Below are 13,383 nucleotides of genomic sequence, written 5' to 3' on the forward strand. Positions count from 1 at the left end.
CCAGGGTCTGGAGTAGCAGACCTTGAAAGTGTGCCAGAACAAGTAAAGATTTTCACTCTTTTTTCAGGAAAGAATTCCAATTTTAATGTTTTTGACTCAAAGGATTTTGTGATGCTGGACTCTTGCTATACTTAAGAGTCATGTACAGTACAAATGAATCTGAGATCCATAAAACAACAAGTGCGGTTACAGCTAACCCATGTTTTGCCCCCTTACATTGGTCATCTGGCCCGGGGCTTCCTCAGGGCTGTACATTCATTACAACATATCATTCATGCGGTAATAGAGAATAGGGTGCATTTTGGCAGAGATGCAGTAGTGCAGGTGTATACATAAACCGCCCATGAGACTACAGTTACAATGTCGTGAGTTGGCGCAAATTAAAGTATCAAGAGTGGGTTACAAGAGAAAAAGGAGGGATGGGTTCAAACACGAAAGGCATAGTGAAAGAGGGAAATTGACACAGAAGAATAGGAGAAAGAGATTAAGGGAAGATGGTTAATAAGAGCGGGCACTATATAAAGGAAAAGAAAAAAGGAGGTTAATGCGTGGCAGGGATATGCGTATAACTTTATTGCAGAGCAAAGTCAAAAGATACCAAGTCAAAGAAAAAGGAGAAATAAGAACATCAGATATGAGCAAGGCGGAACAGCAAGAGATAGAAAGCATGGACATTAAGGCATTCCCATTTTAAATTTCAGTGACAGTATAAATAATCATTGTTTCATGATAATTCATAAAAGTGCATACAGAATATTGATTTCCATATCACAGTGTGTAGTTCCAAAAAGGAAAAGAGACAAATATACAACATATATTTGTGTTAGTTTTCATCACATTTTGAGGTACGGTGTGTTTGTATATCATGGACCTAATTGTTTGTTTGTTTGTTTAATCTTTATTTCGGCTCTTTTTGGCCATAAAAGATACATTATAACACAATACATTATACACAGTAAATACACATGCCAATAGGAAGCAGAAATTATACATTCCAACAATTAGAACCTAAAAGTCATCCCTGTTAAAAAGGCATAATAAAATAAAAATCAAGTATATTTACAGTTTTCATCCCCAGCGTATCTCATGGCAACCTAGCCTGCATCTAATATACACATGTATACTACCTATAGATCAAGAGCCATGTTTTTCCGTGTATACCCAACATTCAATAGGAATCTGCTTACACAAAACACTATAAGGCGTCTAGTGTCAGTTTTGACAATCCTAAATACTTCCTGGTATGATCGAATACCTAGGGCTTTACACAAGGGTTTGATCCATTTTTTCCTAGCTTTATCATAGGCAGTACAAAAAAACAATATGTGAATATCATCTTCTCTTAAATTTAGTTCACAACATGTACAATTAGTACTTTTTGATTGCCCTAGGATCTTATCCCATTTCGCTAGTACTACTTTCGTTTTTAGTATACCATATCTGAATTTTAAGTACAGGCTTTTTGCTAAGGCTGGTTGTATCTCATTTAAAAATTCCTCAAACAGTGGAATATCCTTAAAATCAAGAAAACTGCGTGTGATGGTTCCACAAGGATGATTATTTTGGTAGTTGTGAGACATATAGAACCAAAATTGATTCTTAACCTGGATCTTACATCTTTGAGTCAGACAAGATGGATCATCCCAAAAATGAGCAAGGCCTATTCGATGGAACCAGTTATTAACATGTTTAAGCCAGGGATTTGTATTGTAAGCATCTAGACTCTTGACTTCAATGATACCTTCTCTATAGTCTGGGAGTTCGGGAGTACTCCAGAGTCTGACCCAAAACAACAGTGGCCTAAGTAGTGCAATATGATCCGTTCTTTTCATATTTAAATCCAAAAACATTGGTACAAGTGGAGTACGTTTGGGCAATTCCAATAGCCTTCTAAAAAAGTTATTTTCACAAATCGTAAAGATGTTACATGCTTTTATGCCCCAGATTTCTGCTCCATATAAAGCACCAGATTGAGCCTTAAATTCGTAAACTTCTAGCGCTTGTGAAATGGACTTACTTAAACTTGACCCAAGGCGCTTTATAATCGGTAAAGAGCTCTGATTAAATATAGTTTTACTCTTTTCAATTTGTGTACTCCATGAGGTTTTTTAATCATGGACCTAATTGATAGCTTTTATCATTAGACCTGTAATAACCTTTGGTCTGGTGAAAAAGGGAAACCGATTGTTTCGGTGAAAGTTTCCTGGTGGTCTATGTGTTGATTGTCATGAAGAAGCGAGTGAAGGCCTGTTGGTTACGATTTGGGACTGGAGTGTTTTACTAAAAAACCAAGGGGGCAAGTGGGGGGAAGAAAATTCAATCTATGATCCAGTCCTTAACTGTGGAAAAGTGAAGGGACATTGAGAAGTTCTTTAGCCCCGTGGGCTGTATGAGACCGCTCTTACCGTGATTCTGTATGGTTTGATATTCCTTGCACTGGTGCTTTGAGAGAAATCTAAGACTGGGGAGACAAGATTCTAAGTATTAAAAGTTGGTGTATTCTGTGGCCAACATTACAGCCTAGAGGTAAAGAGAAGATTAGACTGGTCCGCTAGTAGATCAGCGGTCCATATTGAAGAGGGGTCTCTTACTTGGAATCAGAAAAAGTCCGGTCATCGGCGTATCTTCAGGGTCGGTCGGCATTTGCAAAGAGCCCGTGTTACCGGGGCTTTTTGAATGTTGTGAATTTAGAGCCGTTTCTGCATCCAGGTTGATGGCACTCAAGTATGGGCACCATCTTTGAGTGGAGTTGGATTAGAGTGTTCCTATAAGCATGGTGCATGATCAGTGCTGAATAAAGAATAATCAAAGATTACTGTATAAGTGAAGAGTTATGTTCTTTCAGACTTAATTCAGTAGAGATAGGTTAAAAAATAGATTGCAAAGACAAGTTGTCTTCTTAGCGGCGGCCATATTGGGTGGTGGTGATTAAAGTGGGGTAAGGATATAACTTGCCACAACCGATGGTTACCTCCTGGGTATACTTCAGATATAACCTGATGCTGGCAATTCTGATGATAGTGGCCTGTGCATGGCATGGATTTAGACTGCCTCAGTAGAGTACCCAGAGTAGAGAAATGGGGTAACTACTGTGGCCAGAGCATGAAAGTTGAATTATTAAAAGCATATGAAACCAACTAGGTGTTGTGGTAGTTGGGGAAGGTTGAGGTGTCAGCTCCCTAACCCAACACTAAGCCGGCTATGGGTATAATGGGAGTAAGTGGTAAGGTAAACATTTTTTTGTAGTTGTTCTTCCTGGTCATTCATTCCTTGGCCAACCAAGCATGCATTTCAGCATCTTTGTTAAGTCCCAGTTTAACTGTGTTGAATTTGAGGATGAGTTCAGTCTCCCTCCTCAGTAGTTGGAGCTCCGGGTCACCTTCTCTTTTTTCTGAATGTACAACCTCAATGCCATAGAAGGTGAAACTTTTCTTGTGAGGGTGAGCAATATGGAAGTGATCTGTAAGTCGGTGGCCTGTACTGTATTTGTTAATGTTTCTGTAGTGTTCCTGGATGCGTGTACAGTGCAGAACTCTTAAGTATAGCAAGAGTCCAGCATCATAAAATCCATTGAGAAAAAAATAAAACAACATTAAAATTGGAATTCTTTCCCGAAAAAAAGAGTGACAATCTTTACTTGTTCTGGCACACTTTCAAGCTCAGCACTAATAATGGGGAAGGGGTCTCACATTGTCACGAATAAGTGAACTACGATTATTGAGCTCTAATACTAAAGGTTGGTAAAGGATCAGGACTCACTACCCTATACTTCCGGAGTAGCAGACCCTGGTAGACAGTAGAGAGAGGACCAGTATAGTGCAAAGAATGACTAAAGGTACAAGACATGAGATATCAGATCAAGGAGTGTCAAAGAGCCAGAAGCAAAGGACCAGGACAAGTGCTAGCTGGTCCAGGAGACCCTAGATTAGGATGATCAGAAGGGCGAGGAAGCCAAGGTGCAATGGGACCAGGATCATGAGGGTCAGACTCAGGGGGATCTTAAACCAGGGTGACAAGAACTACAGGAATAACAGGGTCCTGCAACATGGGAACTAGGAGGACCATTGCCAGAGGGACGAGGAAGACCAGACCCAGGACAACCATTAGTAGAAGGACCATAATATAGGGGACAAGGGTCAGATGGACAGACGCAAGGTGGAACAGACAAACCAGGAGGACTAGTAGGACTGGGATGGAGCAGGAGGACTGGGGGAACTAGAAAGGTTTCGGAAACCAAGGCTAGTGGGACCAGCACCAGAAGACGTGATACATAAGAATCAGACAAAGGAGAACCAGAACTCAGACCAGGACTACATGGACCAGAAGCAGAGGGACTAGGAACAGGGAAACCAGAGGAATGAAATAAACCAAAGGAACAGGACATGGAGGACTGATGGATGAGAATTAGGGTGAGGGTGATGGAAAGGTCTAGGACCAGGGGCCTGTAAAGCAGGAGACCCCGGATCCAAACGGGCTAGGTGCAAGAATACATGGAAAATATGACCTGAAAGACAAGGAAATACAGGGCCAGGAAGTTCTAAGGCAAGCATAAACCGGAGGTAATGAAGCACCAGAACTAGGAAAGGCTACGATGATCTATGGTAGGCCATGAGACGTTATTGCAGAACCATGAGGGCAAGGAGCAGGAGGACTAGGGAAAAGAGGACCAGGACCAGATTGGCTAAGACTACGAAGATTAGGACAGGAATGGCAATGGGCAGTAGTACCAGGATAGCAGGATAGGGACTAGGAAAACCAGCGGGAACAGTACAGTGGACACACAGAAGACCTGAGCATGGAGGATTAGGTGAACTAAAGGGATCATGAATGCCTAGAGAGTACTGAATTAGGTCAAAGAAGGCCAAGCACATGAGGACCTAGAGGAGTAGAGAAAATATAACCAAGTGAGCCAAAGCAAGCAAGATCAAGGTGCAGAGGATCAGATGTACTAAAGCCAACCAATATCCAAATGGCCAAGGGGACTGGACAGTGATGGCCACGAAGACCAGGACCAAAATGGCTGGACTCTGATGACACAAACAAAGACAACCTGACTCAAGAGGGACCCAGAGGGATTTACAATTGGTAGCTGAGGCACTAGCATAGAAAACCACACTTATCACTATTGTCAATAACATTGGGAACCAATTGAGTTTTTCCTTGATGCTTAAACAGGGATAAGTCACCACCATCACTTACAGAGCTACAATCTAAAGTTGTTCGATAACTCCATTTAAACAATAAATTCAGCACTCAATACATATTGATCACGCCAATCATAAATGATTGCGGGAATAGAACAAGAATCATGTGTGCGAAAATCCGTCTTTTCACTACTAACAGATCTGATTGAAACAAAATTCTTTGTTGATAATTCGTCAGTTCTGAAAATAGATGCAGCGGGAGCAATTTATCTTTTTGTTGCAGCAGACTTGTCTCTGTCTATTCGAACTTCTTCAGGGCTACTAACTGATATAGAACTAATACAGTTTACAAATATATTTATACAAGACTTTATTAAAAACTCACAGACAATGGTGAACTAAGAAATTATACGAATCAGGACTAAGAGGATCAGAACTAATGGGCACATGATCTCGAAAAGGACAAGGACTTCGAAAAACAGAAAGAGCATAACCAAGGAGGTGGGACGAGGACACAGTCAATGAGAGACAGAAAAAAATGTTCTAAGAGGAACAGGGAACTAAGGACTAGGGGGACCAGGAAGATCAGGGCAAAGTGGATTAGGACCTTGAGTACCAGGACCTGGAGGACCAGGGTGAGGAAGAAGAGGAGGATTAGGACCAGGGACATCAGGACTGAGATACCCCACACCCTGGTGGTCCAGCGCACTGGGCTAAGAACAAGATGAGGAACAGAATGACCAGAGCAAGGAGAACGTGATCATTTGACATAGAAGCATGAGGACAAGGAGCAGGAGGATAAGGACTGGATCCTGGAAGACTAGAGCGATTAGGAGCGTGAGGATTATGGCCAATAGGACAAGAGAACCGGAATAAGATAAAACGATGAGGGGGCAGTACCAAGCATACCAAAAATGAACTGAGCCAGAAGGAACAGAGCAAGAACTATCAGAAGGATCAGTACCAAGAGTACCAGGGATAGGCCTCGGATTACCAGGGGGACAATGACCATAGGACGAGAGACAGGTTACCAGGTGACCCAGAAAGACTAGGGCATGAGGGTAGTGGTACCAGGGTGAGGAAGATCTGGAGAAGCAGAACAGCTAGAGCCAGGAAGACTAATGAAACTGATCATGGGAGTAAGGTAAGACCAGCACCAGAATGGCGAGACTCAGAAGAACCCGGACAAAAAGAACCAGGACCAATTTAGCACAGACCATGTGCAGTGCTAGAAGAATCACAAAGACAAGGCACAGGTCCAAGATGACAAGAGCTAAGAAAGGAAGACCTAAGAGGACCAGAACACAAGATGGCAGGCAGGCTGAGGGGGACAGCAGGACCGGACCAGGAATCGGATAAGCAGGGTAAGATGGATCAGAATTACCAGGTCACGGGGATGAGGGTCAAGAGGGTCGGAAATGAAGAGGAAGAGTTTGGAGAAAGAGACTTGGAAGGACAGGGATGACCAGGATGACCATAACCAAGAGAATTATATTTACAAATACCCAAGCATGGAAGGCCAGAAACAAAAGGATCAAGGCCAATGGACAAAGCACAGGCATGGGGTGCTGCGAACCCCCCCTCCCCAGATATTGCAGACTGGAAGGCAGACCTGTACGTGTGCCAGGGGGCAGAACAAGTGATCTACAAAGACAGAGGCTGTCCCAAATAGTGGGAGCAAATATGGGGGGGGGGGCTGGCAAGAGTACCGGGAATATGGCTGGCTGGAAGGAAATCAGGGCAATTTATGTGTACATTTTATATGATAATGGGCCTTGAAAGCACCAATTTAGCGAGGATTATAAAGTTTATTCTGTATTGTATTAACCAATGACTTGTAGTGGGATAAAACTGTGACTCACTTTCTACTTTATGTAGTGTGGATCTAGTGTTTAATACATTTTGTTTAATACAAATTAAAAAAAGCTAATGTACTCAAAACCAGGAATAGAACACAGACTGCAAGGTCCAGGAATAGTAATACCAGTGCTAGGCAGACCAGGCTGAGAGTGAGGAAGAGGCCAGGAAGATGAGGGTCAGAAAGAACTAGAACCATGATCACCCGATTCAGAAAACTAGTAGCAGGTGACATGAACTAGTTAGACCAGGACCAGCTTGAGGATTAGGAGAAGCAAAACCACCAGGAAAAGAAGAACACCAACACCAAAAGGCATTGAAAGACCTGGAGGTGAAGGAAGAAGACCCGGAACATGAAAACACGTATGTCAATCTACCCCACCTGTTTTAGGATATCCCTTTTGTAAACAGTTCTTATTCATGCTTCTTATGCTGTCAACCCTCAGACAATCCACCTGTTTTTAGCCCAGGTATATGCTGGTGTGTATTTGCTAAAACATCAGAGAATGGAAAGTGAATCAATTGCCAGGACTGTTACACTCGGACTTCTGAATGATGGTAGCGTGAGGGTGGATCTACGGGCAAAGGAACTATAAACTTCGCAGACATATCTAAAGGTTGATAGTTGAAAAGGAGTGTGGTCTATGAAGAATGTGAAGAATGGCATAAAGGGTTTGAAAAATTCAGATGGCTGGAGTCAGCAATAACAGTAAATAGCTCACAAAGTGACTCAAAAGGCTATGAAAATAAGCAAAGGGGAGCTCAGGATCATAAAACATCTCAGAAGAGAAGAAGAGGGGGTGTGGGAGGGTCCAAATAGATCGTCTCAGATGTCCCACGGTGCTCTGGCTGCCAGCTGAGATAGCACTGGGAACAAAGGCCAGCAGTGTCAGTATTTTGACGGCGGAGACTACTCTGTCTCCACTGCGGACATACACCTCCGGCAGCCCAATAAAGTAAGGGTCATCTGAGGTTTTGCCATTTGTCCTCCCACCCTATTTAGAGTGGGCAAACAAATGGTAAGATTACACTGTCCATCACCGCCAGGTTAAACCTGGCTATAAGAGGCACTGAAAACTTCGAAATTATCCCACGTCGAGGGAAAAAACTCCCATGGCGAGATGGTCATTGCTTTATTCCTATATTTGGATTTTGTTTTTGAAAACAAATTTGCTTTACTGCTCAGTAATGTTGACCGAGCAGTCTGTCAAACTTTCAATGCATTGACAGGAACCACTGTCACAGTGGTTCCTGCCAATGCAAGAGAAATCCGCTGACCTGCAAGACATCTCTAAATTTGGTGAGCGGGTTCTACTTGTTTAGGATACTCCTGCTTGGAGCCAACAGTATGTCTACTGTTGTGTGAGTCATCACCTAGCACAAAAGCTGTGTCTATGGTACAGTTAGAAAATAGCCTTTAGATAGAGAATTCCCCTAAATCAGTTTTGAAACCTTAATCGTGGAACCACATTCCCTTCTAAAAAATGTGTATAAAAGTGGGACTGTGACATGATCGATCAGTAGGTCAAAGAAAGGAGGTTAAAAACTGTTTGTAATTAAATCATTGATTAATATATATTTCTGAGTTTCTTTTCATGTGTGTGTGATGCCTATATGTCTTTCTCTGATTTACTGGGAATATTCCTTCATGTTCCAGTGACAGTCAGCTCAATTAATTGTAGTCCTATTGCTTTTCTCAATTACTCATTGACAGACTACTTTTTCTGGCGGCTCGACAGAGATTGGGGGCCCGATGTAGGTAATTCTTATTTACCACTTCTTAAATACCGAATTTTACCGATTCGGTATTTATGAAGTGGTAAATATGAAGAGGGGAGATGTAGGTATTTCAGAATCTGTAAATACCGAATCGTTAAGATTCGGTATTTACCGATTCTGTAAATACCGAATCGGTATTGCCCATTGATTCCTATGGGCTTTGAAGCCCATAGGAATCAATGGGAAATACCGATTCTGTAATTACAGAATCAGTAAAATTACCGAATTTGCAAGGGTGACAGGGTGTCACTTTGACACCCTGTTGCACCCCTGTTCCTGGCTTGTGTGCCATGTGACACACAGACATGCCCTTAGGGCATGTCTGTGTGCCACATGGCACAGGTGTGCATGCACAGATGTGCATGTACACTGGAATTCGTTATTTACCATGGAATAGTATTCCATGGTAAATAACGAATTCTAAAGGCCCTGTAGCTCTGTTTAAAGTGCTACCTACATAAGAAAATACAGATTCGGTAATTTTACCGATCGGTAATTTTTACCGAATCTGTAAAATTACCGAATCGGTAAAATTACCGAATCTGCATGTTTTTCAAAGCCCTACATACCAATGTCCAAATACCGGTCGGAAACGGCCGAAAATCTGTATTTTCGGCCGTTTCCGACCGGTATTTAGACACCTACATCTGGCCCTGGGTCATCGGACAGCAGACTTTACACAATCTACCCTGTTTAGGGGAAAACCTGGCTGAAAGGGATAGGGAAAAATAATGACCTCCCAGTGTGTGGGACTGTTAGCGTTTTTTTTTTACAAATTGATCTTCCACTTTGGGAGCTTGTTTTTGAAAAACAAACAACCTTTGAAAGGTTTGCAGGCCTGCTATCATGTCTGGGGGTATTGCCTATTAAACCTTCTCTTAATATATAAGAACCAACATGACAGCAGGTGCAAATAGTTTATAGTACCTCCACCCTTATGTTTTCACAAAAAATGTCAATAATTCTTTGAGGTGCTACTCTGCATACCATATACCACTTTGGAGTATGTTGCTAAATCAATTTATCTGAGATACTCCCTCCTCTTCAAGAGGGCACACAAATAAATGCAAGAAAATATTTTCAATTTTTTTCAGTTATTTTTAATGCAGGTTTGCTAATGGCAAAATCAATTTTGGCTCAGTTAATTGATCTCTTGAAGAGCTGACAAAACCTTGACAAGGTTTGCGATTACTTGATCCCTTGATCAGTAGATAAGCATTTCATGTAATCTAAACTAAAAGTAACAAGAAACAATATATAAAGCAGGATTTTCCATCATTCGGAGCAACTGTTATATAAAATAGCTACTCCGCCAAAATTAAGAAATCAATACATTCTATTGTCCACATATTAGTATAGTAAAGAACAGTCTCAAACTGGTCAGAGTGGACCACTTTCTTCTTGCGCTGTTCATCATTATTTTTCTCCTTGCAGTTTCATGACATGCACCTTTCTGTCAGGGACTTCCCTGAGGCTTTGTTGGCAAAGTTACCACTCAAAGTTTTTCATCATGATTAATGATACATGTCTATCTATCCATTTGATAAAAAAGCATAATAAATTCAACTACTAAATAAGCCCGTTCAGGCGAAGAGTTCCCAAAAATGTATCCACCAACGTTGTCAGCAACAAAGTAAATGTGTCACATCACCTACCACCTTTGGGCAGTGCATGCAGGATTTCACACATCTGGAATGGTTAGATTAGAAAAAAAGTCTGCCTAAGCTTGACCATATGTCTTTTGGCCAAACTTCAACAACAGATGCCAAAACCTATATGCCCAACAGAGGTTTTCAGCAAATAATGGTGTGCAGCCGAAACAAAATAGGTATTCTTGAAAGGGAAGAATCAGCCTCCTGACTCCCCCATTATATAACAGCACAATTCTTAGGGCATATGACATTCAGCCTATTTGCAACTCATTTCTATACTGTTTTCATAGTGGTGGGAAAACTGACACCAAAATCACCCGTACTATCAATAAAGCTAATAAGCCAGTATAGAAATATATTTGCAGGGAAGGAAATATTTCCAATCATGGGTAATGGTGGAAATGGAAAGACTTCTCATGCAAGTGGTGATCGGTCTGACACCGTGAATGTTTCCAATAGTGGTCATCCAAAAAAGGGACTGGCAAAATCAGCAACTATATAGTGTGGCAACTGGAAAAGAAAGGCACCTCGGGTCACACCTTTTTTACATGTTCAACCAACGGCATGTAGTATGCAGGTTCTCCAAACCCAACCTATGTAAGGGCTACCATCAATCTGAAGTGGATCCGCAACCATGCAACACAACCACAGTTTCCACTCATCTGGTTATATACCATTATAAACATCTGACGTCTGTCATATCACTTAAGGAGGTGTTCATGGCATTCCAGAAAGGTGAAAGTGCCCTTACATTTTCCAAATGCATATGCAGCAAACATACACTGAAATACTTTTACACATATACTGGGAGAAAGGGATGCAGCCAAACCCTCAGAAAGTGCAAAGACACCTATGGCGGCCATTTCAGTAATCTTAGGAGTGGCCATCTGTTGTTCTAGGAACATCAAAGCCTTTGCCACCTCAAGTACTTCTCTGAGGAATATAGAAAACAGCAGAACATTTGTCTGGCCACTTGAATGTCAAGCTGTGATTTGGAAAATGAAGAGTCATTGGGCTTTTGGAGAAAGAATAAAAGAGTTAAAGAATATAGATTTATCCAGAACTGTGCACAGAACTCATGGTCAGTGCCTGCCCATTGTGAACGGGCATTTTCAACACAGCACAGCTGGACAGGTGTTAGGTTTGTGAGCACTGCCATCTGTTCTTACAGGGATAGACCCTCAAAGATGCTGCCCCCCCATGTAAAGATTGCTGGAATACAACCTCAAAACAATGAACAAACCAGAAAATAATACAGGTCTACACAATACATGAGTAGGAATTCAATGCTTTGAACAAGTGACCAATTATCAATAGCCGAGGAGTAACTCAATTTTGTATTACAACAGTAATCCCTGAGAATACATCATTGGCATGCATAGTGGAAATGACAAGTAAAGATATCACACTATAAAAAGTGCAATAATTAAAAACTGGAAGTAGAAGCATTTTAATGATGCCAGGAAGTGCCTTAATATGAGCTAGGTGAATGAATGGAGTATTTTCAGTAAGTGAATGAGTAATTGTCTACGAACAAGGATACGGTCATAATCTGTAGCAAGTGGATCACAATAACAAAGAATTTGCATCAGCAAACTGTGAATATTGCGCATGATGGCAACTGAGTTATGACTGTCACAAAAATATCTCTGAGAGGAAACATGTGATTCCCAAAGATGGACACCTTGGGCAAAGACACAAAAAGATAAGTAACACTTGTCCCTACAAATAGCAAACTACTGTGGTCTGAAGCTGTGCAGACTTCTAACCCGCCAAAAGTTTAGTGAAGGTCTCTGGCAGATCCCTCCTTTGGGTGAGTGAACTGTAGATGCAGCCCTTTGGTCATCATGGGCTAATGATTGTTTTCCGTTGTCGCTGAAATGCTGTCCACAGTTATGACACTAGATGGGATATTAATGCTGTGGGGTGCCCTGAGCATCATTAAAATGGACCATTGTCCACTGTTTAATGGCTAGGAATTTGCTACTTTTTTCAAATACATGGAACTGACCTAATGGAAGATTATACACTTGCGGCCCCAGACATATGAATTAATGGACAGGTTCATGGGAATTGTCAAGATATTAAATTAAAGGTCTGCCATAGCAGTATTTTATTTACCCTGAGAAACTATAGAAACATGTCACTTCACTCCATAGGTGATCCTCTCACCTACTGTTTTGAGGTCTTGCATGAACACGCATCCCATAAGGACCCTTGGTGAACCTAATATAATTGCAAAGATTGTTAAGAGACAAAGAAGTAAATGAAAGCCTATGGGGACAGGAGAAGATGTGTTTGTTTATTCAGCATTATGACAGGGAAAACCTACAATACAATCCATTTGGTCACTGAACAGAAGTGACTGCCTCTTATAAAAAATGGGGAGGAGCTCCAGTCAGCAGGAGGCGCAATGTTTAAGAGAGAGACCATAGAAAAATGTATATTGCATTATTCTTATCACCCTTTCTGAGGACTAAATGACCAATACTTGATGTGATTCAACCTTACTGGCTCTGGTAAATGTCGCTGACGTTTTAAAAAATGTTATATTGGTCGTCACAATTTTTTTTACAAGGTTCATAATTACGATGATGAAGTGCCTAAACGAAGAACCTCATGAAGGCCCATAGGAGTACCACAAAGAGTCTATAGGCTATATTTGCTCTGAAACAGAGCAGTGAAGGTAAGGGCATGGCTGGATGACAGCAAACCTGGTGCTTTATATCTGGAAAGTGAAGTGCAGGCCTCAAGCTTAGGTGTGGTTTATATATATATGTTAGGAAGAAAATACCAAAACATTTGCAGGGCTATTCTATCACTCCTGCTTTTTTCCCGGGAGGTTCCAATTATTTTTCCCTTATTGGACAAATGTGGGAGGAGGCACACAAAGTTATCCCAGATCAGTCCCTTTACCAAGGACCTGGCATGTGGCAGTAAAAATTAAGTGT

This window comes from Lissotriton helveticus, chromosome 9, assembly GCF_964261635.1.
Source record: "Lissotriton helveticus chromosome 9, aLisHel1.1, whole genome shotgun sequence".
Classification (NCBI taxonomy): Eukaryota; Metazoa; Chordata; class Amphibia; order Caudata; family Salamandridae; genus Lissotriton; species Lissotriton helveticus.